This window comes from Pinus tabuliformis, chromosome 6 (assembly GCF_031772625.1).
Source record: "Pinus tabuliformis cultivar Carrire ecotype Pingquan chromosome 6, CPIR1, whole genome shotgun sequence".
NCBI lineage: Eukaryota > Viridiplantae > Streptophyta > Pinopsida > Pinales > Pinaceae > Pinus > Pinus tabuliformis.
In genome coordinates, this window is record NC_142292.1 from 519,342,080 (window position 1) to 519,356,946 (window position 14,867).

Here is a 14,867-nt window from a genome sequence, read left to right on the forward strand (position 1 = left end):
TGTCATGCTCACATTAATGTGTAATGTTTACATCATATAGATATTAGATATTCAACATTTCTTATAATTATGAGTCCATTTTCTATGTTTGTTTGACATCTCAAACATCAAATTGACATCAAATTCTCAGCATTGATATCAATTAGATGTTGGATAATTGAGTCCATTTTCTATGTTTATTTGATATCTCAAACATCAAACTGACATCAAATTTTAAGCATTGATATCAATTAGATGTTGGATATTTGACGTATAAGGCTTCTCCATTGTTTTTGAAAAATTTGATGTTGAACTAGTGTCAAATTTTGATTTGATTGATGTCGATTTTGTGATGTGTAGTTAACGATGCAATATGTGGAAAATGTGACACCACAAACCCGACATCAATCTCACATTAAGAACAAAATAATGGTCATGAACTGAATAAATTTTGATTTGGTTAATGTCGATTTTGTAGTTAACGATGCAAATGTTAGAAATGTGACACCACAAACACTACGTCAATTTTAGATTAAGAAAAATAATGTTTGATGTGTGTTCAATGCGTTAAATGTCAATTTCAAGTCGAATTAGGTTTTAAAAATGAATGTAGGATATATATTTGAATGTTCGCTTAGTTTAGTAGGAATCCTAATGAAAAAAAATCATAGAATAACATTTTTTCATGAAAGATACAAGCAGCAAGCTCCGATAAAACTAGTGTTTCCCGATTTTTATAAGACTCGTGATTTAAGACTAGAAAATTCATAGTGGCGCTCTAGATTAGACATTTGAAACTCCTAAATTAAAATTAAAGCATCAAATTAGTGAGTTCAAACTAGTTGACTATTTGAGCTTACTGCATATTGACTTCATAATTCAACACTCAAAGTCGTTGAATAATAATTCAGTTTGGAATTTGTTTTACCGACCTATTGGTTTTCGTGACGTTGTCATTATTGAGACTCACCCTTTTGTAATTGGCAACCTTACCAGTTATTTTATCGCATACATGAATGTTTCTTAATATTATATGTTAATCACACTAATATAGATGTAGCATTTACTATTTCCTTTGGTCATTTATTTCTATCAAACCATGTACCTTTAAATTTCCAAACTTATCCAAATCCTGATAGCCAGGCGATTCCTATTTCGTAGACCATTGCAATATTAATGCGGTCTGATATAAGACGATACAACACGCCGTGCGGTGATAAGAGAGAAAAAAAAATAGCGGCGTGTTGTATTGTTTTATATAAATAGCGGCGTGTTGTATTGTTTTATATCGGCCCATGTCAGGCCCCATTAATATTGCAATGGTCTACGAAATAGGAAAAGTCCGATAGCCACGTGAGGTGGATGAAAATCAATGGTTGACTTTGTTATTGCATCATCCAATTATTGGAAAGGTGGCGTGAAAATCAAGGATTGACTTTGTTAGTGCATCACCCAATTATTGGAACCTCTAAAGAAGTTAAGGATGGCACCTTCAAACATGAAAATATCAAAGATCATTGTTGGAATCAGATAATCCAACCAACTCCCAAGATATATGATGTTGTTGTCAAGTATTATTTTGAAATCTATATTACTGTATTGTATGAAGATATATGATGTTGTTGTCAAGTATTATTTTGAAATCTATATTACTGTATTGTATATTCATAGTATAAATATATTATTGCCAAAGAATTGAACCCAAATGAAATGTAATGGAATTTACAATAATAAAATTTCCGAGAAACTACATAGCAATGAAGATTCTATTTATATATGAATTATTATAAATTTTGAAAGCTTTTTGACTATTAATCTTTATAAATTTCAATATAGGTTTTCGGTTTGAGTGGAACTTCCTTTAATTTCAATGAATACTTAGAATTTATCTATTTGGTCTATTTGGTTATGATAGTGTTTGATTTGCTCGAATTATATACTAATGGCAAAAGTTAGGAAAGATGGAGGCATTTATGTTAATAGGCAATGTGCTAATTGGTATGGGAAATATGTGGACATTGATTCTATTATTTCTCTCCATGAAGAGTTTGATTAGTGTTATGGGGTGTTTTATATATATATATTTTTATTGATTTACATAGTGTATTTAGTGCACAATGAACCTTCTTAATATAATACTATACAAATTTTATATTTCCAACCTTTTTATAACTAAAAAGAATTAATTTTAATATGGTTTGCTAAGAGATGAAAGGGATCAATTTTTTGAAGTGCAATTTTGTTTTCAAAAAATTTACTCTGAAAAAGGTTAGCACCCTGAAGGATTTCATCTCTCTTAACATAGATAAATACAAAATTAAAATGAATATATGTTGTTGGATTAATAACATTACCAAATACAAATGAAGAATAATATTAATATATGTTGTTAAGTTTTAAGAAAAATAACACAATCACTCGAGATGATCATGGGGTGTAATGAGGATGATAATACCCTCAACTATGAAAGAGTTTTAACAGTGATAAACATTATTTTCCCCCAAAATAGGAAAAACTATTTGGTACCTAGAGTTAATGTGCAGTGACCTAGATGTGTAGAATCAAAACCTAACAACTTATAGTAACACACTAGTGGCTGGAATTTACTCCTATCATATTCTTACCCTATTTCATTATGTGAAAGGAACACTTAAGGAACAATAGAGCTTAAAAATAGCTTAAATTCTTATTTCATCACTAAAAAGTGGTTTTCATAATTAAGAATATCTCTTATAACCAAAATGTGATTTTCATAGTTGAAAGTACCTCTAATAAGTTCATTTATTTATAAGTGGTACCTTATCTTAATTACACCTATATCTGTGGTTTATTTTAGAATAAATCTTCTAAAATTTCCATTCCTTAAAAAATAAAAATTATGGATGCTCTAGATTTAATAATGTGAGAATATTCTTCATGCTATAAATGATCTAACTGATCAAATCAAGGGTTTTCAAATAAATTTTATATTTCCTACCTTCACTCTTTCACGACATTACAAATTCTTAGAGTTACAAATTACACATAAGTATTTTGATGACTATCGACATTTCTAAATCATTTAATTTATATGGTTGTGCTTGTTCATACACTAAAACAAATACAAACTCCTATTATAATTTAAATTCTTGTGAAAGGCTCAATTATAAATATATTATACACTAGATTCTCATACATATATTGAAGTCTTATACACCAATAATATATAATTGCAAAAATAGGTGTCTAATAAAGCAGATAGGGTGTGTTTATTTAGATAGGCGTGACTATTTTGGAATAGGGCTTCCATAGTTTTAATTTATCAATAATTATTAGGTGGATGGTAGGGGTTTAACCTCCACAAAAATATCCTAAAATATTCTTAATAGTATACACAATCAAAGGTTCTGATTTATATCCAAAGTAGTTGTGTTTTCTTTGCTCATTTAATTAAATTATTTAATTGAAAAACAAATATGAACATGTGCCATATGAGTTATCGTTTTTTGGACATTTGGTATTAGTAAGCGATGGTATTGGACCATGATATTGTAGCAAATCATATTTACAGGTTAAAAATCTTCATGATAAAGTTGAGTGAATCTCCATGTTTAAGAACCATGTTACACATTTTTTAAGATATATATGTTTACCTTATATATTTATTCCAATAATAATAATAATGTTATAATTTAGCTGATTTTTAATATTTTTTTCTAATTTTGGCCATGTAATATGCATCATAAAATAAGTGTTTTGATATCTATCGACATTTTTTTTAATAGTGAGAAAACCTATCATAAGTCAGTTGCCAAACGAGCATCGAGGACAACCATATCTTGCTGCTATCCATGAATGCATGTTTACTCAACATTGTTATTCAAGGAAAACCATGCCACCTAGAATGACCAACTAGTGGTCGGTAAGGGGACATGCTTTTATTTCTGCCAGATGTCTTTGGGTCCTAGTCCATTAACCTATTTCCTTACGTACAAGGAAGACAAAATTTTAGCCAAGTAGAAGCAATTTTAAGGCATACTCCAGGCCCATATGTCTATCAACATTTATCAGTCATTTGATTTATATGACTACACTAGTTTAATAATAACATAAAAAATAAATTATGATTATTATTGTTATTGTTATATTACCAATCAAATATAATTATTAAATTTTAATTAACAAAATATTATTTCACAAATTATCCATTAATCCCTGTAATTGAAAAAGAAAAGTATCTTTTATAAACTTAATCACCACATTTACCCTTTTATTATAAGGAAATATTTCATGTTTTTGTCGGATGAAGAAGTGATTGAACAAATGACATATTATATCCTCCACTTGAATGCAATTAAGGATCAAATTTAAAGTTTTAGAAATGTATCTCGAATCATTTTCTTCGTGATTCGATACAACTTCCCTTCCAGATGCAACATTTCCTTCACCTTCCACTAGCACTAATTTTTGTCTTTTCTAGGCTACATTATACAAAATTGTAATATCCAACATTGTTGCTTAGTACTTGCCTCTTTTCGAAAAATTTATCGTTAACAAAAGTTATTGTAACTAGGATAAACAAAATACTACTACTATGTAAAAATTTGTCTATATTTATAATGATTTTTTAACATTTTTTTCTATGTAGATTACTATGTTGAGTAGTAAAGTTACTTTTATACATGCTTTGTTAAATGGAATGAGAAGAAAATCAACTTTTATATTGATCCTATGCATAAAACTATTGTTATAGAGGTAGTTCCTCTTGCCTTAAGAAGCATGAAGTTACATTAACCCTAAAGTTTCACCACTTAAACTTTAAAGAACAATAGTATTATAAAAATGAAAAATTGAACATCCTAACTGAAATGCTACACAACAATCTCAAACACAAAAATTGAGATTATTAAAAATATAATTGTGAAAATTAGGAAGAGACTTGTCAATTATTCCAAAAATGGTTGCGGATATGGGGCAACTTTGTTTATCTCCTAGATTACAATTTATTTCTTTTGACTAACCCTCAAATCTAGGTAATAATATTCTCAGAAACCTTATTGCAACAACTGTCAACCTGATATCTTTTATTCTTTTAACCTATTCTAAAGGTTAGCCGTGAGCACTATGTCAAAATACTTTTAAAATTCAATGAAACAACATAGGATATTGATTTTATTATTGTGACATTCTTTTGAAATGATCCTAAGCATAACACGGTGTTCTACAATTGAATGATAGCTCATAAATTCGACTTGGCCTTTATCTATTTTCTATGACTTTATAGCCACATATTGATCTTTTTCCAAAAATAATTCCATATAACTTGGCCAAAAGGGGGATAAACATAATAGCCTTATTGTTTCAAAGATAATTTTTTTTAATCCCCATTTTTAAAAATGGGCAAAATGAGAATCTGAGTCCAAGGTTTAGGTAAACCTTGCTTAATTTTGATAAATTGAAGAGTTAGTGGATGTAAGAGGTGAGGATAGACCTCCATTTTTACATATTTCGTCTTGGTAGCCTTTGATGTCATTAACTCTCCCTTTTACAAGTTGCCTAGCCCCAAACTATGTCGCATCTACTTAAAAAATTTCATCCTCCATAAATATGGTTTCAATGTCGTCTATGACATTAGGGGGTTTGTAAGGATATTTAAGATATGGATTCCAATTCTCAAAGATATTCATATTATTTTATTTGGTTTTATGAATCAAATGTTGTCTTAAAAACTATAGGTTAGATTGATGTAAAAGCCTCTCTTACTTTCTATTTATATAATATTTTTTTATTATTAAGGATTTCTATCAATTTACCTTCTAGAATTTTCAAAATTCATTAAAAACTTCCAATATTTTTTTAAACAATTTTACACTATTTATCATACCAAAATCTTCTTATTCTATTTTTCCTTTTACAAAAGACATCCATACAAAATAAACCTAGTGGAAATACAGAAAATAGCCATAAAATTATGATATAGATCATTAATATTGATTTGCTCTCACCAAAAACTTAATTTATAAATTAAATTCTTTAAATCTTATTAACTTTAATTTTATAAAAAACTAGAATACTTTTAGTTATTAAATTTACTTTAATAATTCTTTGCATGAAAAAAGTTAATTATTACATTTAAAGACTTATAATTAAAATGAGACAAATATTCATTAAAAAGTCAAACTATCTCTCACGGGCTTTTCTTATAAAACTTATAATTTTTACATTTAAAGTTTTAATGATTAAATTAAAAATAAAATTCAATTCATAAAACAGAAGCATAAATGGGTTACCGAATTAATCTTTTCTAATAAATAGTTTACCCACATTGATTTTTTCCAGGAAGAGTTTACCCACATTGATAACAAGACCTACATTCTTAATAAAAAATTATATCTATAAATCCATACTACACGTATATTAATGATGCCATTATAGAAGCATGTTTGTCATATTCCTCACGTAACTCAACATAAAATGAGTTATGAGTTAGTTACAATTCCTCACGTAACTCACAGTTGTGAATGGTTATTCAGTTTCGGAACTGATCCTTAACCTCCGGAACTGATTCTTGATGAGATCGAATATGGGAGGCATTACTACACATCTGGTTAATTTTCCATAACGAAATCGATGGAACGATTATTAATTGAATCTGTTTAACAGTATTGGGATGGAGTATCCGCAAAGAAAGGATACCATAGTCCCACGGGCCCATGTGGCAGTTAAGGGGTGGTTTGTGGGAGCGAATCATTGGGCATTGTCTGTTACTGCATGGTCAGTTATGTCGTTGATTCTCCTTGGCATATTATTTGGATTTATCCATAATACAAGGGTTCCCCATTTTATTCGGTGGGGGACGGATACAAACGGAGAACAGAACGAACCAAAAACTCTGAACGAGGGGGATGCCTGGTCTCGGTATTTTTGATGGAAGAGCGTGAGGCTAAATATGATTGAAGGTCGCGTGTTCGATATGTATCTTTGTTGGGAGACGTCTGAGTATATAATCGTTCGTTCGATCTGTATCTTTGTTGAGAGAGCGTCAGACGGACTATACGAAGGTTGTGTGATCTGTCTGTATTTTGATGGAAGAGCGTGCAATTTCGTGGGATGGCATCGGGGCGCAAATATTATCCACAGTAGACCGCATAAAAGTTTTGAAAATCGCATTTGACTGCCGAAGCCACGGTTATCTCTATACTTCTTCCGCATGGAAGGATTCCTGTGCAGAGATTTATGGAGGCGACTCAACGGAGTATGAAGATTCCGAGATCAAACCATGGCAGTGAAACTCAGAGCAGAAAACGGATGGAGGTCATGAGAGATGACAGGGGGGGTGACTGCCCCACGTTACTGTTCACATAATTTCATTATCTTGTTTGATTGCATGTGCCCTCTCATCGATGGTAATTATCGGGAGTTGGTAGAAGCTTTACGTCCATTTCAAACGCAGGCAGAGCGAACTACTGTATAATCGAACTGCATAGCGTTTGCATGAGTTATTAAGTGCATATAGGGTTTGCATCGAAGATTGATAGTAGAGGTGATGCCATTTAAAGACATAGAAGTTTCATTATATTGGTGTGCAGACGTTAACGTATTGCAGGGATGTATGTGCTTATCTTGCTAGTTCTTGAAACGGTTTCCCTGGTTATGCATGTGAAGCTTTTACATGTGATTCTTGTGTCTTAAAAGCTAAAAAATAACTATGTGAAGGCTAGATTCACCTTTTTATGGTTTCTTGATGTTTACCCATAAATATAGGGTATCTTCAATAGTTTCTGGAAAGATAACTATGTGAAGGAATGTATGTGCAAAGGCACAGAACCAATAGTTTATTTCCTAGTATGTAAACTTAACCGTTGTGTTATATGTTTTAAAAAGAAACACGGACTTGTAAACTAGTGGTTAGATCTCTTAGAGAGAGATATGCACCAGTGTGAATAAGCTTTGGGTAAAGTAGAACAAGAAGTTACTTGAATAAAGGTACTAGTGAGTTAGTATGTTATGATTGCTCATGCAGATGAGTAGAAGATAAAAAGATCCTTTTTAAAGGTTGTTTAATGAATTATTGATAATGTATCTAATATTATTGCCAAGCTTGTTGTCAACAGCATTGATAGGAAACGATGGCGGTTGGTGCCAAAGGAAAGTGATGTTTAACATTATGGCAGGAAAAAGGATTACTCGTCCATGCAGATGAGTTCAAGCTGCAGTATTGTCCATTGCTAGAACAATTATGCCACAAGGAATGTTGCATGTGGCGGTATGTAAGAGGAAGATTACATGGAAATTGTTTTAGCTTTTAGCTAGTTATGTGATAGCTTAATGATAATTCATTGTAATGATCTTAATAGCAATGGTTAAGGGATGGAATCCCTTATAAGCCATTGAGTGAGGGGTGAAAACCCTCACGAGCGTTTAATAATAAGATTAAACGTTTGCTGGTTTTCACCCTACGGGGTTTCCAGGGTATATCCGTGTTCAAATGGTGTGATTGTTGTGATTGCCTTATGTGTCCACTGATAATGATGGGTTCTTAATGATGATGGTTCTTTATTTGATGTGACAACCATAATGTCTTAGTACATGATTATCTAACATGGTTAAGGATATTAAGAAATGGATGCATGGATTCCTGAAACAGCTTATGTTATTACAGTGATGGTAAAGGTTATGCAATGGTTATGAAACTTACCATCCTTGATGGCAAATTACTTGATGTACTAATGAATAGTATATTTAATGGCTAGTGATGATTTGTGGAGTTGTGAATTGATTAATTACTTGTGGTAATTGTATAAAAATTCTAACTCCCTACTTTTACATGCGAGGTTACCGGGGTATATTACAAGTGGTATCAGAGCTAAAGGTTGCAGTACTGGCGCCTTTGGGAATTGGTAAGCGAAAAGGATATTGAGGTACGCCATCAGTAGGCATTAACTCAGGTATGAGTTTAATCATTCGCATATTCATTTATGTCGTACACTACTTTTGGCATGGTAGATGTGATTCATGTTTATAACTTCTTTGAGAAGTAAGTAATAAGTTGTTGTATAACTACGTTCATAACGTTGGATTCCTGATGAGGATAAAGGACAATGAAACTTTTGTCACACTTAAGAACAATATTGAACACTCATTGAGGGAAGTAACAATCAACTACCAAGTTTTGATTTGCAAATATGGCAATAACAATGATGCATTTAATGAACATGATTGAAGTTACAATGAACTAATTTTAATGAGTCAATGCATAAATGTAGAGTATGGGGAATGTCCTTGGATATGAGGATATAGTGTTAAAAAAAAAACATTGTAAGCACCCCTTAGACTTGAAAGTAAACAATGAGTCAAGTAGTGGGACTTGATTGTAATAACTAACTTTTGATTTAGCCTTGTCATGGATGCATGAAGATGATTGGTAGTTGAGATTGGTTAGTGTTGTATGACTAACCCATAGAACGTATATGCATTAATTGAATTGGACTAAGATTGCTACAATTCGTAAATAAGTGAAGTTGATTGATGTCACATGCATGGAATGTGTGTGTGAAGATTCTTACTCTCTCTGTGCTATAGTTCTAGTTGTTTATGAGAAGAGTTCTTAACTTTATTCACCATGAGAATGCATGATGAATAGTATATGCTCATGTCTTAATAGATTTAATGATGATTACCCTCTAATTAAGTGAAATCCATTAGCATGGTATGTGTTTATCATTACTTGTTGAGAGATAAAAACCATTGGAGCCTCGATTTAATGATGGTTGAATTTATCTCTACTATGGGAATGATGGATTTCTTATGCATGTTGCATTCCAGTGTGAACTTAATTGGAGAGGCATGTTCGGTGGGTAACATTTCTAGGATCCATTCATGGTATAATTACGTATGATAATTACTCATAAATAGACTACCTGTGTTAATACAGTTGTCAGTAAACTCTAACTACCTTCCCCAACTATAGATGCTTCCAAAGGAAATGGAAGCAAGGAGAAGGAAGAAGACCGTGATGTAGGGACAGACAGAGATGGGAAAAAAGAGTCTGGGAATGACTAGATAGCGCTTGATGTGCATGTGAGTATTCCCTTGACCATGCTTAAAGATTTGGAAAATGATAACTATAGTGTGTTGTTGTTAATGATTTTCGTAATGTCTCCTTGAAGTCATTATTCTGAAATGGATACATAGTAGTGTTATGATATTTGTTGCATCTAGCATCAAGTGGTAACTCTGGTGCATGTGTGACACTTAGGAGATTATGTTTCTAATTGCATAAGTAGAGCAATTGCTTCCGGTAAGGGTGGTTTAATTTGTTAGTTATGCATGTTGATCCAAGGATAAGATAAGTATCTTGCTCACTTTCTTGAAGAATACATATGAATGTTTATATGATTTCTTAGTAGAGAAAGTATTTGAATGCATGCAATGAAAGAATGGTTCTTTTCTAGATTTTCTTGGTAAAGAAAATGTGTTAATGCATGCAATTAAAGATTGATTATTTTGTATGCTTTCTTAATAAAGCAAATAAGTAGTTCTTATTGGGAAGACTCCACGTGAGTCTTGTATGTGAAATGCTTGTCTCTTGTCTATAAAATCCTTGCTAAATATGGCCAAAGTAACTTCTTGAGGAAAGAGTATATTACATATATACATAAATATAGTCTCATCCTAAGAGTATGCATGCTTCATGTATGAAGATGCAGGATTTTATGAGAATTTTCTTGAAAATAAAAGTAGAGGTTCTTTCCTTAAAGACACATTAGAATAGTGTTCATACAAGAACCAAAATCCTTACTTGTTTCATGAAAAGAACTATGTGCATTGAAGTAAAGTAATTGTGTTAGGAGAACACATGTTGCATATTGGTAGCTATTGTGACTTTGGAATTATAAGTCTGTGTGTACTTAAAGAAAGTGGTCATGTTAGCTTCCTCGAAAAATAATAATCTCTTGGAGAGATTGTCTTGTTGGATGAGCTGTGTTGATTGCTTGATTTTGATGCATAAACAATAAGTCAACCTTGTTTTTGCATCTTGATTTTTATGCCTAAAGATAGATATCTTTAATCATTTCTTGAAAGGGAATCTTGTGAAACCCTCACATCGGAAGATAGAGAAATGAGGATTAAAATGACTTCCTTTAAGGAAGAGGTATGTGGTTTGTTGTATGAAATGATGGTAGTCTTCTAGTGAAGGGAATAAGTGTTGCATACATTAAACAAGGGCTTATATGATAAGCAATGGTATGCACAAAGATTAGTCATTGTGACATAAGAGTTATGTTCTTGTATGCTAGAGAAAATTATGTTTAATTACACTAACGATGCATGACTAAACCTAGCCATAGTAAGCGTAAGCTAATACTCCATTAATGATGATTTAAATTAAAACAACAGACTATGGAAAAATTGGAAATGTTTAGATTATTAACTCAACTGTTGTTGACATTTATACATTAATGAGTATTTGCATATGCTTTTATACATGACAATATTGTATGCATGAACATTCTTGGAAATGGAATACGTGTTAACTGATGCATATTTATAACTAACGTTGCTGATGGGATTAAGTAGTGGTAGCTTAATGGCAACAAGAAAACTCATCACATAAATTGCTGCAATGTGAAATGCAATTATAAATGAGAAAGAATGATGTTATATGATATGCATGAATTATGTTATTTGGAAAATTTGCATGCATACAACGTGTATGATGGATATGTTTCCCATCAATATTGATGTTGTGGACCCATGATGAGGGATAAGTGTAAATGCATGGTGTACATGCATGTTTATTTTGTAATGATAATGATTATATGGTTCATTGTGTAATTACTTTGAGAAAGAGTAATAAAAGAGAAATTTAACATGCCAGACAGTTGCAGATAGTTGGGTTGATGGCAATTACCTGCCCGGAGGGGTTGATGGTACTTGTCTGCCCGGATATGCCTTGGGTTGATGGCAGTTACCTGCCCGGAGGGGTTGATGGTACTTGTCTGCCCGGATTTCCTCTCCCTAGAGATCAATGATCTCAGTAAGGGAAAAGAGTTTGCCAAGACGGTGAAGAGGGTAAAAAGCTTGAGGCAGCTCTGTTGATTTGGAGCCTGTTGGAGGAGGCCCAAAATTCCTCATAGACGGGACGCTGTCAGAGGAATAGGCAGGACGCTGCCAACAGTAATCCTATATTGGACCCTATGTGGTCATTGGAATTCTTGAGCTGGTTGGCCAGTGGAATTCCATGTTAGACCTGGTAAGGTCTCTATCAAAGAAACTGTATGGATGTGAAAATGACTCGGTTTGGTTGTGGAAACCAGTTCCCATGGGTTGGGAATTCTTTAGTCTATTGCGATTTTCATGGCTAAAGAAATTAACTAATCAGTTGTATGTAATGTTAAAAATAAATTCTATATATAGTTGGGTGAAATATGTTATGCACATTTAACAAGAAAATGAGCTTAGTTCTCAATAAGGAGTAAATGCAAATTTTAATCCCTTTATTGTATTATTAAAGTTGTGAACATCTTAGTGGGAGCTAAGACAGTTTTTGCTTGATGCAGTGATTGACTGTTTTGATGATTAGAGAATTATGTGCTCTTTTGGTACTCCTCGAAGTACTTTGTGGAAGTCTTTGGTGAGAATTCGTTCAGTATGCACGTGGAACAGTGATTTATCATTTGATGATTAGTATTAGTGCTCTTTAAGTACTTGTAAAAGTACTGTGATTTAGAAAGCATCTAACATTGCACAATTGATTGCTAGTCAAAAGTATTCCATTTGACTCAAAATATAGTGACTAATGTGATTGAATTGTTAGTCATATATTACAGGAGTTACTTACCATGGAAGGTTGAAGAATTGTCCAACCACTACTAAATGTTTACACGAAGGTATTCATGATTTTCAAGAATAGATGGTAAGTAATGGTAAGTTGACACAGAGAATTGTTATCATGAATGAATAAGGGCCAAGTGGTGGCGATTAGAAGTTGCATATTTTTGAAATTACGAATGCTTATGACTATTGATGCTTAAACTAATGATAATTATTATGACTATATCATTACTATTTAGTTTGTCGTCTTTTCTTGGAATGAAATCGTTGATTTCAAAGAGAAAGGATCACATTTTGTGTGGTTTAGATGGTAATACCATGAGTAAAATATCAAGTTCCGATGAAAGATGAACACCGAGGACGGTGTTCTTGTTAAGGGGGGGAGTATGTCATATTCCTCACGTAACTCAACATAAAATGAGTTATGAGTTAGTTACAATTCCTCACGTAACTCACAGTTGTGAATGGTTATTCAGTTTCGAAACTGATCCTTAACCTCCGGAACTGATTCTTGATGAGATCGAATATGGGAGGCATTACTACACATCTGGTTAATTTTCCATTACGAAATCGATGGAACGATTATTAACTGAATCTGTTTAACAGTATTGGGATGGAGTATGCGCAAAGAAAGGATACCATAGTCCCACGGGCCCATATGGCAGTTAAGGGGTGGTTTGCGGGAGCGAATCATTGGGCATTGTTTGTTACTGCATGGTCAGTTATGTCGTTGATTCTCCTTGGCATATTATTCAGGTTTATCCATAATACAAGGGTTCCCCATTTTATTCTGTGGGGGACGGATACAAACGGAGAACAGAACGAACCAAAAACTCTGAACGAGGGGGATGCCTGGTCTCGGTATTTTTGATGGAAGAGCATGAGGCTAAATATGATTGAAGGTCGCGTGTTCGATCTGTATATTTGTTGGGAGACGTCTGAGTATATAATCGTTCGTTCGATCTGTATCTTTGTTAAGAGAGCGTAAGACGGACTATACGAAGGTTGTGTGATCTGTCTGTATTTTGATGAAAGAGCGTGCAATTTCGTGGGATGGCATCGGGGCGCAAATATTATCCACAGTAGACCGCATACAAGTTCTGAAAATCGCATTTGACTGCCGAAGCCATGGTTATCTCTATACTTCTTCCGCATGGAAGGATTCCTGTGCAGAGATTTATGGAGGAGACTCAACGGAGTATGAAGATTCCGAGATCAAACCATGGCAGTGAAACTCAGAGCAGAAAACGGATGGAGGCCATGAGAGATGACAGGGGGGGTGACTGCCCCACGTTACTGTTCACATAATTTCATTATCTTGTTTAATTCCATGTGCCCTCTCATCGATGGTAATTATCGGGAGTTGGTAGAAGCTTTACGTCCATTTCAAACGCAGGCAGAGCGAACTACTGTATACTCGAACTGCATAACGTTCGCATGAGTTATTAAGTGCATATAGGGTTTGCATCGAAGATTGATAGTAGAGGTGATGCCATTTAAAGACAGAGAAGTTTCATTATATTGGTGTGCAGACGTTAACGTATTGCAGGGATGTATGTGTTTATCTTGCTAGTTCTTGAAACGGTTTCCCTGGTTATGCATGTGAAGCTTTTACATGTGATTCTTGTGTCTTAAAAGCTAAAAAATAACTATGTGAAGGCTAGATTCACCTTTTTATGGTTTCTTGATGTTTACCCATAAATATAGGGTATCTTCAATAGTTTCTGGAAAGATAACTATGTGAAGGAATGTATGTGCAAAGGCACAGAACCAATAGTTTATTTCCTAGTATGTAAACTTAACCGTTGTGTTATATGTTTTAAAAAGAAACACGAACTTGTAAACTAGTGGTTAGATCTCTTAGAGAGAGATATGCACCAGTGTGAATAAGCTTTGGGTAAAGTAGAACAAGAAGTTACTTGAATAAAGGTACTAGTGAGTTAGTATGTTATGATTGCTCATGCAAATGAGTAGAAGACAAAAAGATCCTTTTTAAAGGTTGTTTAATGAATTATTGATAATGTATCTAATATTATTGCCAAGCTTGTTGTCAATAGCATTGACAGGAAACG